The sequence below is a fragment of the Thamnophis elegans genome, chromosome 7 (genome assembly GCF_009769535.1).
Source record: "Thamnophis elegans isolate rThaEle1 chromosome 7, rThaEle1.pri, whole genome shotgun sequence".
NCBI lineage: Eukaryota > Metazoa > Chordata > Lepidosauria > Squamata > Colubridae > Thamnophis > Thamnophis elegans.
This window is the reverse complement of record NC_045547.1, coordinates 74,493,577-74,510,373: the sequence shown is the minus strand read 5'-3', so window position 1 is coordinate 74,510,373 and position 16,797 is coordinate 74,493,577. Positions and strand designations below refer to the sequence as shown.

At 44.7% G+C, this 16,797-nt stretch overlaps 1 long non-coding RNA gene across 1 annotated transcript; it reads right to left on the bottom strand.

The window, feature by feature from the left end:
* Positions 1–315: 315 nt before the first annotated feature.
* LOC116510995 lies at positions 316–16,764 on the bottom strand. The gene is made up of 3 exons (XR_004255706.1): positions 16,663–16,764; positions 10,320–10,433; positions 316–615 (listed from the first exon to the last, which is right to left on the bottom strand). It is a non-coding gene; the product is annotated as an uncharacterized LOC116510995 (long non-coding RNA).
* Positions 16,765–16,797: the final 33 nt, after the last annotated feature.

The window sequence follows — 16,797 nt, the reverse complement described above, 5'->3', positions numbered from 1 at the left end:
AACTTGGTTGAGGACCATCCACTCAAGCAAAAATAGTAGATTGTCAGTTATAATATTTCAGAACATATTGGAGTTAGGAGAAAGTTTATAACCTGTCATGAAATAGTGGTAATTTCTAGCCCTCTGTCTTTCAACCTTGACAACTTTTAAAAGATAATGGACTTCAATTGCCAGAATTCCCCAGCCAGTTTGCTGAGAGTTGAAGCCTACACATCTCTCTTCTCCTAGATATTATCCATCCATCATCTATCTGTCTGTCCGTCCGTCCGTCCATCCATCCATCCATTCTATTTACACCAGTTGTCCTTGTCTTTATTTTTTGAACACCCAGCAGTTGCTCTCGGTTCTGTTTTTATTAAAATCCACTTTTTTTCTTTCACGATAGCTCAGTTTCAGTTTTCCTTAAAATCAAGAACTCCAAGATTATGCACCTGCTGCTCCCCACATTCCTACTATTTCAACTTCCCGAATTAAATGTCCCAAGGGTTGTATCAAGTCAAGGACGGCTCATCTTCCCGTACCTTCGTAAAGGAGAAAGTTGTGAATAGCAGAACGTAGGCATTTCCTGGAGGGATCATGCTTGGCAAAATTCCCCATCACGAGAGTTTTGTGTTTCTAAAAGAAAAAAAAAACGTACTGCTTTTGGAAGGCATGTTTTCCGTGGCTGGAGGGTGGTACCAAACACAAATATTAATATTGCTTTTAATTCCCACATTTCCATGAATCCAGATGTTTTCTTCTGCAAACCAAATTTGGTTTGGATTTCTGAGCAGGACTAGATATTTTTAAGATACAGCACCCACTTTTGTTCCATTCAATAGAGTGTAATGCTATCTTCCTATTATAGGTATTGTTGATTTACAATCACTTATTGATTGCTCAAAGTTACAACAGCACTGAAAAGAGTAACTTGCAACCAGCCTTCACACTTATAAATGTTGCAGCATCCGTACTGTTGCGTGATAAAAATTTGGGCAATTGGCATGTAATTTACGATATTTGTGTGACGTCCCAGGATTTTATTTTATTTTTAGTATATTTTATTTTCATTTTCATATGCTCACATGTATACACCATACAGTATTAAACAATAATTGCATCAATTCCTCTTGTCGACAATGCCCCAGAAAATAAAAGCCCAATATACCTCTTCCATTCTCCATACACCTCTTTCTTACACCACCCTCCAACTTTCTACCTTCCCTCCATCATCCCCCTCTACCCTACTTCCCCTCGCCCTCTACCACTCCTCTCTCCAGATCCACTCCCCCTCTTCCTTTTCGCCTTCCCCCCACCCTCTCTCCCATCCCTCTCTACCCATCTTTCTTCTTTCCTACTCCTCCTCCCCTCAGTGTATTTCCACTATATGTTAATGTATTTGGCTTATCCTATTTTTAAAGAAAAATTAGAGAAAAACAGTATACATGTGAAGTCACATTGCATTGAGATCTAACACATCGTGTCTAGCCTAATATATATCCCTCCCTCCCTCCCTCCACCCTCCCCCCCTCCTCCTTCCCCTCCCCCTGACTTCCCAGAACCCGTACGCGGTATAGATTTTTAACAAACACAGTCTAAAATCTATTGAGAAAAAAGAAATAAAGAAATTAATAACATCTCTACATTGATTTGGGCAATTGGCATGTAATTTACGATATTTGTGTGACGTCCCAGGATTGTGTGATCACTATTTGCAACCTTCCCAGCTGTCTTCCAACAAGCAATCAATGGGAGAACAGGTTCACAGAGTTGGAAGGGACTTTGTAGGTCATCTAGTCTAACCCCCTGGCCAAGCAAAAGACCCTATACCAGGGATCAGCAACCTTAAACACACAAAGAGCCACAAAGGTCCTAACTGGAAGCCCCCCCCCCCGCTCCCCACCCTCCCAGTTCAATTCTGAAGCTGACCGGAAGTTCCCCCACCATAGAGTCTCCTCCTAGAGAGGCATCCTTTTTCTTCTACTTGTCCTAACCGAAAGTCCTATCAATTGTAGAGCCGACCGGCGACAAGGAGCCACAGCAGAGGGGTGGTTGTGAAGTTGGGTGCAACTCATTTAACAACCGATTTGCTTAACCACAGAATTTCTGGCCTCTGTTTGCAGTTGTAAGTTGAGGACTTTATCTGTACGGGGGATCATCCCACCCAGGAGGTTTTTTTGTCTTTTGCTTTTTCTGTATTAAGAATTCAAGCTTCCTTCTAGTTAAGGGGGATAGAAAACGAAGGAGTTTTATGAGCCTCTGTGCTTCCTATTTTTCAACTGAGTAGTTTTATTTAGACCATTTTACTCCGGGGCGCCTTGTGATCAGCAGCTAAATTGAATTCCACGGGACATCTAGTCACAATTAACGCTAAGTCGGCTGATCTGATTTAAGTGTGACTGATTTAGTATGGATCCACTCCAAGGAATAGTTTTCATTTTGTTCTTTTAACAGTTATTCCCCCCCCCCCCAACTTAGTCTTAAACCAGTCTGTCCTCTGGATCTACTCCCACTGTGTCATAAGATTAATCTCACAACTCCTGTGAGCCCACAGCACACCCAGCCAAAAGCTTATTATCGGCTGGATTCCTTTTGTTATTTCCTTGGCTTTATCTGATCCCATCAGCTTAGATCGAAGAATTATCAGATAATTGGTTTATGTGCCGAGTTTGATTGGATCTTTCAATCATTCTTGAGGAAAAGACATGCTCTTTTTTTTCTCCAAATCCAGCATCAAATTATCCAGGGGTCACAAAAATGGCACTTTTGCCTACACACAGATCACCCAGGGATGGACTCATGCAGTGCTAAAAGGGTGTATAAACTCATAATTCTCTAAGAGTTTTCAGGTTTTTTTTTTTTAATAGAATGTGGTTTAATTTTTTTGTGGGTGGGGGTTGGAACCCAGAAGTCCTTGTGATAACCATTTAATTGGAGATCCAGTTTCGTATAGTGGTTAGAGAGCTGACCTAGACACCAGAAGGCTGTGAGTTCTAATCCTGTCATGAAAGCCAAGTGGGTGACTTTGGGTCAGTCACTCTCTCTCAGCCCGACCCACCTTACAGGGGTGTTTTGGTAGGGAAGATAGGAGGAAGGAGTATTACGTATGTTTGTCACAACAAAATTGTCACTTTGTTTATTATTGTGGAGTAATAAAAGTGGGATTGAAAGTCTCTAGAAAGAGTGCAGAGAAGAGAAACAAAGAGGATTGGGGGACTGGAGGCTAAAGCATATGAAGAACGGTTGCAGGAACTGGGTATGTCTAGTTTAATGAAAAGAAGGACTAGGGGACACGTGATAGCAGTCTTTCAATATCTCAGGGGTTGCCACAAAGAAGAGGGAGTCAAACTATTCTCCAAGGCACCTGAGGGTAGAACAAGAAGCAATGGGTGGGAACTAATCAAGGAGAGAAGCAACTTAGAATTGAGGAGGAATTTCCTGACAGTGAGAACAATTAATCAGTGGAACAACTTGCCTCCAGAACTCGTGAATGCTCCAACACTGGAAGTTTTTAAGAAGATGTTGGATAAACATTTGTCTGAAGTGGTGTAGGGTTTACTGCCTAGGCAGGGGGTTGGACTAGGAGACCTCCAAGGTCCCTTCCAACTCTGTTATTCTGTTCTATTCTAATCAATAAATAAACAGTAGAAGGGCTTTTTCTCTGTTATACTTAGGACAACAATAACTTGTAATCCCATCACGTAGTACTCATGTTGTCTGTTTTTGTTTTACGTGCTTATCACAAGGTCCTCCAAGAATGAGTAATTGCATTTTTTCCAGTAATTTAAATTGCAGATATCCTGCCTTTCCACTAAAGGCCTTCAAAGTGTTACACGTTTTTGCAAAGTTACAATATTTAGTTGTTCCTTACCTCCCATGATGTTATGAGGATGTCACAAAGCATGATTCTGAATTCCGAATCAGCTTGACAGAAGTGCTTATAGGGCACCAATGGCTTCAAATGCTCCTTATTATCCCAAATGTTGTCTCCTTGGAGCCATTGAGCTGGTGGTTAGTTCACATGACATGTTACACCCAAAGGCTCAATGAACAGGAAGTTGCTCACACGCCCCCCCCCCTCTTTCCCCTTCCTAAAATACTTTCAGAGGTGTCAGGGGGCCATCTGTGGGCGGAATATTTATGCTATTTATGACTCTCACCAACCAGAAATTGTAGCTTACAATAAGCCTGGATTGGTTACCCAGTTTGCAGCCATCAAAAGGGACGCAGTAGCTCAGGGGCTAAGAGGCTGAGCTTGTCCATCGGAAAGGTCAGCAGTTCGGCAGTTCGAATCCCTAGCGCCTCATAACAGAGTGAGCTCCTGTTACTTGTCCCAGCTTCTGCCAACTTAGCAGTCCGAAAGCACGTAAAAAATGCAAGTAGAAAAATAGGGAACCGCGTTTGGTGGGAAGGGAACAGCGTTCCGTGCATCTTCAGTGTTTAATCATGCCGGCCACATGACCACGGAGACGTCTTAGGACAGCGCTGGCTCTTTGGCTTTGAAACGGAGATGAGCATCGCCCCCTAGAGTCAGGAACGACTAAAGGGAACCTTTACCGTTACCTTTCGTCATCAAAAATGTCAGCTATGTCAAGTCACTCTCAAACGTTACTGAATCGGCACTGTGCAGGGACCCCATACATTTGCTGGCAGGGAGCAGAATTATCCTGCAATGCTGCCTTCCAACCACTGCACCACCACTATGGCTGCTAAGTAGCGGCGGCAAAAACTGTCCCATTAATTTTCTTCCAGCGAGGGCCTGGAAGAAATTATTTTGCAGCAAATACTTAAGAATGCCGCATTACACTAAGCCAAACCACTTTAAACTCTGCATAATGGAGAACTGGCCAAGGCATCGGGACAGATGGGGACAGACAAACGCAGACACAAAACCTGGAGGGCGAGAGAGTTTATCTATATTTGCATTATCTCTGGGAGGAGGGGAGACGAGGGGCCTGCAATGTGTGCATTTCCTAAGGCCGATGGTGAAAGAGCAGAGATAAAAACTGGATTGTTGCCACACACAAAAAGGAGATTGGTATTGTGACAGGAAAAATAAGCAGGGGGAGCCGAAGACTTGAAGGCCTTAGATAAGGAGATACCTTTTAAATGACCCAATAGGTAACAGGTTATCTAGTTAACACCAAATCCAAGGACTGTAATAAATTGAATAGACCCAACAGATAGGGACATGGTGTAGATCAGTGTTTCTCAACCTTGGCAACTTGAAGATGTCTGGATTTCAACTCCCAGAATTCTGGGAGTTGAAGTCCAGACATCTTCAAGTTGCCAAGGTTGAGAAACACTGGTGTAGATGACCAGGCTGAGCCTGAGGGAGGGATCAAACATGTCACAAGTCCTCCGTGCATGTGTTTGTGCATCCTGTCAGCCAGCTGGTCTTTGGGTCCATGCCACGCATGCATGGTGTGTGTGTGTGTGTGTGTGTGCAGGGGAGGTTGTGTGTGCATGTGCAGGCGGCCTGGGGCGTGCGGGGGAGCATACATGCATGCAGGGGGAGGGCCATGTGTGTGGGAGGTCATGTGGCATGCCCGGGGTGGGACGCATGTGTGGCTTCGCGCATGCATGCCTGGAGGTATGGTGGGAGTCGCGTGCACATACATGGAGGGGGCAGGGTGTGTGTGAGGGGTTCATGCATTCATGCAGGGGGCAGGCCACTGTGTGGGGTTGCGTGCGCATGCCTGGCGGTGGGTGACGTGCGCAAGCACAGGGCAGGGGTCTTGTGCGCATGTGTGTGTGGAGAGGCGTTTGCATGGTATCACACACGCATGCACATGTGGGGAGGTCATACACGCATTTGGGGTGCACATGCACAGGGGGTGCACACATTGCATTCTGGGGGTTTGGGTGCACGGGCGCATTTTGGGCGCTCCAACTGAAAAAGGTTCCATATACTATTTCAGACAAGTGACTGCCCAGCCTTTTCTTAAAAAAAACTCCAGTGATGAAGCACTCACAACTTCTGACAACAAGCCCTTCCAAGCCATTTTAATAGAATAAAGATGTCAACAAAGTCACCTCTTGTCATTCTCAGGTTTTGGGCCAGATAAATCAGTTTAGCCTTCTCCCCTTTCTTCCAATCCAGCCAGGATGAAACCTCACGCTCCTTGGGAATTAAGAAGTGCAAAGAAAGTCCAGATTTCCTTAGGTTTCATTCACACACCCTCCTCTCTCCCTCCCCCACACATCCAGATGAGATTAAGAGGAGGAGGAGGAGGAGGAGGAGGAGGAGGAGGCAGGGCAAATACAAGGAGAAATTTCCCATTTCTAAATGCTAGGCCTGGCTACGGAAGTGATGGAAATAAGAAACCGCTGATCATTGGAATGGAACCCCTTAAAAGCATCCGCCAACATTTCTGCAGCTGATCTCAAAGGTGTCGAGGTTTGAGAAAAGGTATTGCAAAAACCAATTTCATCATGAAACAGCCAAGTTAGCATTCATTATGTAAAGGTTCCCCTCGCACATATGTGCTAGTCGTTCCCAATTCTAGGGGGCAGTGCTCATCTCTGTTTCAAAGCCAAAGAGCCAGCGCTGTCTGAAGACGTCTCCGTGGTCATGTGGCCGGCACAACTAAATGCCAAAGGCGCACCAAGTGTTACCTTCCCACCAAAAGTGGTCCTTATTTGTCTACTTGCATTTTTTTACGTGCTTTCGAACTGCTAGATTGGCAGAAGCCGGGACAAGTAACGGGAGCTCACTCTGTTATGCAGCGCTGGGGATTCGAACTGCCGAACTGCTGACCTTTTGATCGACAAGCTCAGTGTCTTACCCACTGAGCCACCGCATCCCTTTTAGTATTCATTACAGAGGCAATTAAGAAAAAGGTTTATTGCACTGTGGATGTTAACCAGTTTATTAACGCAACAAAGCCAGGATCATATCTACTACGTCTTGTGAAAGGTCATTTCCACAATTTCTCGTGGGTTTTTTTTTTGTTTTTTTTGGCCATTCTTCCCTCCCAGCACAAAGTGTACTTGTATGCATGTCTTTGAATGCGTATAGTATACATATACCTTTCCAAAGAATATGCTCCAGGCATCTCCTGCAGTAGATTAAAACTTATTTATTTAAATTTGTTTTAGCTGCTCAACTCCCATGGACTCTCAGTGGCGTACCCCCAAAAAAAATCCATTAAAAACAGATAAAACACAAAACCACAACACAGCTCCAAACTCATGTCGATTGCCTGGCAACAGGGAATGCTTGTTTTGAAATGTACATAAAAATGGGGCAGTTTGAGTGATTGCTGACAGAGCGCTTCCAGGCTTTTTATTTTTTTAAAAAAATCCTTGCGTGCTTCTGGTTTCTAGAAAGACGGAAAGGTTTTTCACTACAGGATGTTACAAATTGCTAATTAAATGTTCCCCGTTTCTTCCAAGCACTAAAATCACAATTGCTTTATTTGAGCGGTTTGCATTGGAAAAGAGAGTAGCGATGCATTGTTTGAAAGGGGGGGGGGGAAATCTCTGAATAAATCGAGATTAAATTGATAATTTCATAGGATCATAGGGTGGGAAGGGATTGCAGAGGTCTTGCTAGTCAGCCTCCCCCCTCCTCTCCCCCAGGCCCAAAGCTCTTTCGTATTTGTGCTCTGCAAGTTTCAAGAACTTGTTTGTGCTCTGCAAACTTCTTTGAGATTTTAAAGCCATTCCAACTTTTTTTTTTTTTTTTTTTTTTACAATTGTTCTAAGGAGCAAAACAAACAAAAGAGCTTTTGGAAACTAGTTTGCCAGATAATCTACCCAGGTTTCATCATTTCTTGTCTGGGCGGTTAGAGCTATAGAAGGGCCTGATCCTACCAGGAAAAACTGCTTAAGGGATACAGCACTTTGAAAAGGTAACTAAATATCTAAAATGTGTCCCTTTAGTGGACCTCTTCAAATAGAAATAGCATCTCTCTCCCCCTCACCACCCCCATCTATGTCTATCTCTATCCATTGAGGACCTGTACACTGCACAAGTCCAAAATTGGGCTGTGAAAATATTTACACACCCCTCACATCCTGGACATAAATTGTTTTAACTTCTACCCTCAAAACGATGTTATAGAGCACTGCACATCAGAACAACTACACACAAGGACAGTATTTTCCTGAACGCCATCACTCTGCTAAACAAATAATTCCCTCAACACTGTCAAACTATTCACTAAGGCTGCATTACTATTGCTATTAGTCTTCTCATTGTTCCTATCACCCATCTCCTCCCACCTATGACTGCAGGACTGTAACTTTGTTCCTTGTATCCTTATGATTTTTATTAATATTGTTTCCTGATTGCTTATTTGTACCCTATGACTATCATTAAGTTTTGCACCTTATGATTCATGGCAAAGGTATCTTTTCTTTTTATGTACACTGAGAGCATCTGCAGCAAAGACAAATTCCTTGTGTGTCCAATCACACTTGGCCAATAAAGAATTCCATTCCATTCCATTTATCTACATCCATTCATCTACCTACCAATCTCTACCCATCAATCTATCCATCCATCCATCCACATATCTCTACCTCTACCTACATACCTCTACCTACCTACTTACTAGTGGTGGGTTCTGGATCCCATTGCAACCGGTACGGTTGCAACGGGGCGCCCAGTGTGCACCACATGAATGCGGGCAGCGTGCACGCATGTGTCCTTACCTCTTGCGATGCCTCTGCGAGCCTCCGCAACACTCCAGCTGCTCAGCAGAGCATCGCGCAGGTAAGGAGCTCGGGCGGGTTGGGTGGGCCTTCCGGAGCACCGTACCGGAACGGTACCTGGTGCTCCGGGCGGGCACTGGTACTGGGGGTTCCACCACAAAACCGCGGTAGACTAAAGCGCACTCAACGAAAGCGCGTACGTGACGCCATCACAGCGCGACGAAAACAGCACGCTGTGAGCGGTAAACTTAAAATTAACGCGTAAATCTAAACCTAACCCCCCCAAACCTAACCCTAAACCTAACGCTAAACCTAACGCTAACCCTTAACCTAACGCTAAACCTAACGCTAAACCTAACGCTAACCCTTAACCTAACCCTAAACCTAACCCTAACGCTTAACGTAACCCTAACCCTAACCTTTATGTGAATCGGCTTGCTTTAAAAGCGCCTTTTAAAGCGCCCTTTTTTCTCCGGGGTCGTATTTGTCGTGCTGCTGATGACGTCAGGCACGCGCTTTAATCGGGCGTGCTTTAGTGGACCGCGGTTTTGACGGGTCACGGGTACTGGGGCGTACCACCTGCAACCCACCACTGCTACTTACCTATCTCCATCCATCTATCTACCTACCTATCTCTACCTACTTACCTACCTATCCCCTACCACTATCCATCCCTCCATTTCTACTGTTACCTCCCTCCCTCCCGATATACCTACCCACTCCGCCATCTATCCATTCATCCCATCTCCCCTACAATTTGAAATATTGCATGTTTGGGGTTTTGTAGTATGGCTCTGCAGGGAGGGCAGTCAAAAAAGTCAAGAGGGTGGCCCCACCCATGCAATCGAAGCCCTGTCCTTCATGTGCATGGTTATTAACAGTGTAAGGAGACAGCAGGGACAGAGGCACCCATGGGAACGGTCTTATAAGAGCCAGGAATGGGGGTGGGTGGGTGCTAAACATCTCTGTTTAGCATCCGGCGACTTCAGCTAGTTCAGAATGCGGCCGCGCGAGTGATCGTGGGCGCACCTCGGTTCGCCCACATAACATCCATCCTCCGCGAGCTGCGCTGGCTACCTGTTGATCTCCGGGTGCGCTTCAAGGTCCTACTTACCACCCATAAAGCCCTTCATGGCAGTGGATCTGCGTACTTGAGAGACCGCCTCCTGCCAATTACCTCCCTGCGACCTATTCGATCGCACAGATTAGGCCTCCTCCGAGTCCCATCTGCCAGTCAGTGCCGACTGGCAATTACGTGGAGGAGAGCCTTTTCAGTAGTAGCTCCGACCCTCTGGAACGATCTCCCCGTGGAGATTCGTACCCTCCCCACCCTCCAGACCTTCCGCACAGCCCTCAAGACCTGGCTATCCCGTCAGGCCTGGGGATAAAGATCGTAACCTGCCCCCACCCGAATGATGAATGTTGTGTTTTATTTTTACTTGCACTGTTTTCATGTTTATTGCTTTATTGTCTTGTACCCCCCCCTTCCCTATAAATTGTAAGCCGCCCTGAGTCCCCTCAGGGAAAAGGGCGGCCTATAAATAATAAACTCATAAACAAACTCATAAACTCTGCAGAGTCCCTTCCTAGTTTCTTAGGTTGTAAAGGTGATGGGGAAGGGAGGAGGGAGACGTGCACTTTCAAACTTGCAAGTTTCCGTTAATAGATATTTGCGATACCGTAGAATTAGTCCATCTGGTTGTGTTTCCTGTCTGGACTCGGTAGGCCGACAATGCTTGCGATCATCACTTGAATTCTGAGCATCCTTCCTTGCGGCTATCCCAGGCTGTAGGCTGTGTGCAAAACAAAGGTGTTTAGTCTAGATGCGCCCCAACAATTCTGCAGATTCTAAGGTGTGCCTATTGCAATTTTGGATTGTTATACGGTACATTCCCCGGTCAGAAGAATGGTAGGTATTGCAATGCTCTCTGGAGGAATCAGCCTTGAAAGAAATGCTTGGGAATTGCACCATATGCAGAAATGGGTAGGACAGGATGTCACTCTTATTACATCACAATTGTTTTTAGGAAGCTGATGGTTTCCCATGACGGGATCTGGAGAACTTAACCCATTCGTAAACCCCAGTACAATTTCACCCAAGAAAGGCCAGCCAGATGGTTGATACAAAGATACCTTGTGGGTCACCTCCTCATCAAATGTTAAGAAAAGAAGTCTTGAATAACAGAAGTGTCCATGTTAGTTATACTTAATCCAAAGGTGTTAATTAAGGAAAGGGACAACGTTGGGAGTAAAGTAAAGAGTAGAAATACCCAGGCTGATCGCCTTATAGAAAGATTCCATGAAAAAAAAACCAAACAAGCCTGGGGGGGGGGGGGGCGGACATAGCCTTAAATCCTATACTTAGACTCAAATTGTTTTTGCTTCACACAGGTTGCTTTTGTAAAGTGAGGGGAGCCTAATGTCAACTCCCAAAATTGTCATAGTGAGAGGAGGAGGAGAGGAGTGCATTCCACCCATGCTGTCAGCTGAAGTTGGATCTCAGATTACTGCAGCAGGCTTCGGAGGGGTGCATCTCATTGGGGGAATGTGATTTATGACGCAGACTGAGGGGCGGGAAGGAACAGGGTTAAAGATCAGCTATAACTCAAACAAAGTTTAGACTTGATGGTGAAAAGATCTTGCCTATGATGATGATGCTCCTAATAAATGATTAGTTTTGTATTGAAATTTGATTCGATACTCATGAATCAATTAGGGCATTTTTAGGAAACCTTACAGAAATAACATAAAAGCTAATAGAATAACAAAACAGAATAACAGAGTTGGAAGGGACGTTGGAGGTCTTCTAGTTCAAACCCCTGCTCAAACAGGAAACCCTCTATCCGGGATGGCAAACCTACGGCACATGTGCCAGAGGTGACATGCACCCTCTGCTGACAACTGTGCTATCGCCCCAGGTCAGATCTCCGTGGTGTTTCTTTCATGAGTTTGTTTCCCTGAAAACGACGAAACGGAAGCTCACGAAAGAAAAAGATCTTATCTCTTGCTGTGCTGCCGACGTTGGGATGCCCCCCCTCCTGCCAGCCAGCTGATCTTTGGGTCTCTGCTGCATATGCACACACGTCCATGCATGTGCGCATTTGCACATGCACGTTCGTGCATGCACCTTTCAGTTTGTGCAGGCACACGCATTCAGTTTGTGCACTCGGTTTCTAAAAGGTTTGCCATCACTGCCCTATATCATTTCAGACCTGTGGCTGTCCAGCCTCGTCTTAAAGACCTCCAGTGATGGAAAAGCCACAACTTCTGCAAGCAAGCCCTTGTTAATTGTTCTCACTGTTAGGAAATTTCTCCTTAATTCTACGCTGCTTCACTTTGATTAGTTTCCATCCATTGTTTCTTGTCTTGCCTTCTGGCGCTCTGGAGAATAGGTTGATTCCCTCTTCTTTGTGGCAGCAGCTCCAATATTGGAGCACTGCTATCATGTCACCCCTAGTCCATCTTTTCACTAGACTAACAAACTCAATTCCTACCAACATTCTCCGTATCGTTTAGCCTTTCGTCCTATAATCATGTTTGTTGTCCTTCTTTGTACTCTTTCTAAAACCAAGTCCAAACCTATGACTTAAAATAATCTCTTTGTGCAGAGATTCTTTTTTAAAACCTTTATGAAAGGTGGGGTTTTTTTTCCCGTTCCATCATGTCAATTTCTCAGAGACTGCCTAGGCAAGTCCCTATAGTTTTCTTGGCAAGGTTTTCCAGAAGTGGTTTGCCATTGCCTCCTTCCTAGGGCTGAGAGAAAGTGGCTGGCCCAAGATCATCCAGCAGGCTTTGTGCCTAAAGCAGAACTAGAACTCAGTTTCTATACGGACTGGTGCCTTAATCAAAAGTGGCTCTCACTTATGAAAATTAAGAATTGACAATCAGGACTTTGGGCTCAATTGGGGGTTGTAAGTCAACCTGTATTCTGAAATGTTATTTATTTTTACCTTCGTTTCAGGAGAAAGAGACTTTAACACATGACAAACTCCATTTGATTCTTCCATTTTTCAAAAGGCACAATGTAATATTTTGGAACCTGCCCTGCAAAATCCCAGATTCCACTAGAGATTTTTGAGCAGAAAGACATAACTGCTATGGTTTGAAAGACTCGGAGGGCAAGCTAATGGGGTCCATCTGTGGAGTATTTTGCAAACTGAAAGAAAATAATGTTTCAGGGTTTGGTGGTTAAAACCTGATCCCCTTACAACAACAAAAGCATGTTTTGTCAAGTAAGACTCAAGTACTCCCAAAAGGTAAAAAAGAAAAGAAAAAGAAACTTTAAGTTTTCCAGATGTCTTGACATTTTAAATAAATAATTGAACTGTTGAAGAACACTGGTCTGCCTTACAGATAACTCAGCATAAGCTTCTAGCCAAAATTTCTCATTTTTTTCCAAGCTAATCTATCTTGGAGGGTCATTTCTGCCACCCTTAAGTGATATCACACATAATGGAAATCGTTCAGATGGGAACAATTTGGAGGAGGAGGAGGAGAAAGGGGAAGGGAGAGATCCTTAACCCTTTATCAGCCTGTACTTACTCTCACCTTTACCAGTTGTGAACTTATGCTAAATTGTGAACATGGCTCACATCACAAACTAGCCACATTTTAGTCTAGCAGCATGGAAGAACCCAGCTAAGAAACAACAAACCCGGAGGTAACTGGATCAAACCAATCTTTATTGCAGTCATTAACCAGCATACCGAATTTACCAAATAAGCTATGATTTGGGTAACCGTGAGCTTGGCATGCGCAAACCCAGCCAGCTTGTGTTAAGTAATCGAGAGTCATCCCAATAAAACTGTTTCATTAGCCCGTCCTGCACCACATGATGTTGGCTGAATGAAACAAATTCCCCTCCCCTGCCTGGACCATACACATTATCACCCAAATCTGCACAGCACTTTTGGTTAAAATGTGATTGGCTTGTTTATGATTGTGCAAACATGCCCTGAGTGCACTATTCCAAAATCCAGGGGCCAACCTGCATTCATGGCTTATGTAGTCACGGTCTCCTGGCTTCTAGGCCAGCACTTTAACCACTAGACTAGGGTCGGCAAGCTTAAACACTCAGAGCCATTTGGATTTGTTTCCCACAGAAAACACCGGGAGCCACAAAACCTACTGGGGATCGAAAAGCTCAATAAATTGCGTGTCGATGGGTGTCGCACTTTGGCGGTTGTGACATATTTTGAGCGACAGGGAGCCGCAGCAGAGGGATGAAAGAGCCACATGCGGCTCCAGAGGGCTCCAGGTTGCTGACCCCTGCACTAGACTAAACTGGCTCTTAACAACTGTATTTAGTAAGTCAAGTCACCTTCAAAGTTCCAAAAGTTGCTCCCTCCATGGTCATGTGACACCACTTCTGACACTGGAGCAACTGAGGCACATTTACAGCTGTTTGCAACATGGTCACTTAACCCCATTTTGCAGTGGTTTTGATGAAAATTGGCATTTTATTTTTGGTTTTCAGCCAGACTGCCCTCATAGCAAACTATAAGTTCGCCTAATGAGCCTAGTGATTCATTTAACGACTACACAATAAAGGTCGTAATATTGAGTAGTGATATGATCAACTATATTACAACCATCACGTTAAAATATTATGATTGTAACTCAATGACTACACATACTGTTGTCTTATAACAGAGCACTAGTTTGGCGTAATGATGAAGGCATCAGGCTAAAAACTGGGAGACCACAAGTTCTAGTCCAATCTTAAATCACAAAGCCAGCTGTGTAATTTTGGTCCAGTTACTTTCTCTAAGCCCTAAGCAAGAACCAATGGCAAACCACTCCTGACTTGCCAAGCCAGTCTCTGAAAATTGGACACAATTGAAAAGGAGAAAAAAAAAACTTTAAAAATATGATAGGCATTCATAAAAGGTTCCATTTCCCTGCAATTTTGTTTATAAAAGCAGGATTGTTTTAGCTTTTGAGTGAGCAGACTCAACAGAAAGTGACTTGCTACTGCAAAAAAGTATGTTTTTAAATTTCATAAACCCAACCAAGTTGTGTGTTCTGTGATTATCAACCTAAAAAATGCAAAATAATTTTAGGTTTATTGAAAGGCATTGTAGCCCCATGTTTATTACATAAAAATTCTATATTGTAAGGTAACTTCCTTTCTTTAAAATTCTCTTATGGGATAAAATGTTTCTTGGGAGGTTTTTGTCAAGCCAAAGGACCAATGTAGAAATATTCTTTCTTTTGCTAAGATTCTCTACCTTCTGGTCTCTAACTCTTGGATGTATTTTTTTTTCCAGATTCTTTATTAATTATGAAGGATTAAGAGTTTACGGATTAAAGATGAAATCCTAAATACTTTTCTCCTGTACATCCAGCCAAATCTGGCAACTCCCTGTCCAATTAGATTTAATTCTCCATTCAGTCACGGGTGAAGAAGAGATTCCCTCCCTGGGCAAGTACAGGTAGTCCTCGACTTACGACCACAATTGGGCCCCAACTCTATGTTGCTAAGCAAGACATTTATTACGTGGGTTTTGCTACGTTTTACGAGTTTTCTTGCTGTTGTTAAACAGAATCATTGCTGCTGTTAAGTTAGCAACCCGATTGTTAAGGGAATCTGGATTCCCCATTCACTTTGCTTATGAGAGGTTTGCGATCACATGACCCCAGGACACAGTAACCGTCGTAAATAGAATAGACTAGAACAGAACAGAATTCTTTATGTGATTGGACACATAAGGAATTTGTCTTTGGTGCAAATGCTCTGTGTACATAAAAAGACAAGATACGTTCATTAAGAATCATAAGCTACAACACTTAATGATAGTCATAGGGTACAAATAAGCAACCAGGAAACAATATTAATAAAAATTATAAGGATACAAGAAACAAAGTTACAGTCCAGCAGTCATAAGTGGGAGGAGATGGGTGATGGGAACGATGAGATGATTAATAGTAATAGTAGTGCAGACTTAGTAAATAGTTTTGACAGTGTTGAGGGAAATGCTCCATAGTGTCGTTTTGAGGGTAGCAAGTTGAAACAGTTTATGTCCAGGATGTGATGAAGAGATTCCCTCCCTGAGTAAGTCCTTGACATGTGACAACAATTGGGCCCCACGTTTATGTTGCTAAGCAAGACATAGGAACAAGTTGCCAAGCATCCCAATTTTGATCACGTGATCATTGGGGCTGCTTACAACAGTCACATGTGTGAAAAATGGGTCCTAAGTCACTTGTTTCAGCGCCGGGTCACCAAACAAACTGTTGTAAGTCGAGGACTACCTGTATCAGGGATCATCCTGGTTTATTTTTACACAAGGCCTGAAAAATTTGATACTTAACGCTGGACTACAAGTCAGAAACCCAGATTGGTTATAACGTGAATCAGTTGGGCTCAGCTCTTTTTTTCTTGACCCAACGTCCCTCTTACTTAAAAGATCCCTGGTTGTCCCTTGACTCCCGTTTTCTGGGTTCACACACGACACACGAACCCCACTAAGTCCGGATCTCAGCCTAGGTTCACTCGAGGGGGCAAGTTAAGGAAGGATGGGGGGGAATCCAGAGCGCCGCGGGGAAACATCCGCCCAACACGCATCCTTCCCAACTCTCGCTTAGCCTGGCGCCCCACCCCCTCCCGCGCCAAACCCGTGTACGGGCTCCGACGCGCGTGGGAACGCGCAGACCCGAGTTTCCCTGCGGGCGCCAGCTCCTTCCAAAGCACGGCGTCCCTTCGGAAAGCAGGTCTGCCGGAAAAAAAAAAGACAAAGGGAACAAAGCGCTCTGCGGCAGCCCGTCCACATTCCTCGGGAAGGAAGGAGGCGTCTGGCTGGCTGGCTGGCGGGCAGGCGGACAAGGCAAGGCAAGATAGGCAAGGCAGCTCCCTTTGCCCGCTGACCCCCGCCTCGCTTCTCCTTCCTTTCGCCCGGGTTGCCCCCTTCGCCGTCCCGGGCTGCTGAAGCCAAAACACGGCCTCCCTCTCTCGCTCTCTCTTCCTCCCCTCAGCGACACCCCGAAGGACCTTTCCTCCCCTCAGAGCACGGGACGGTTCACCTGGCCGCGAGCGAGGGACGCCTTTGTGCCTGCGCGTCCTCAAAAGTAGTTCCGGCCAGGCGCGCGCGCGCGCGCGCCGAGTCTCCACATCAACGCTTTCCGTGTGTGGAAAAGTGGGAGGGAGGAAGGGAGGAA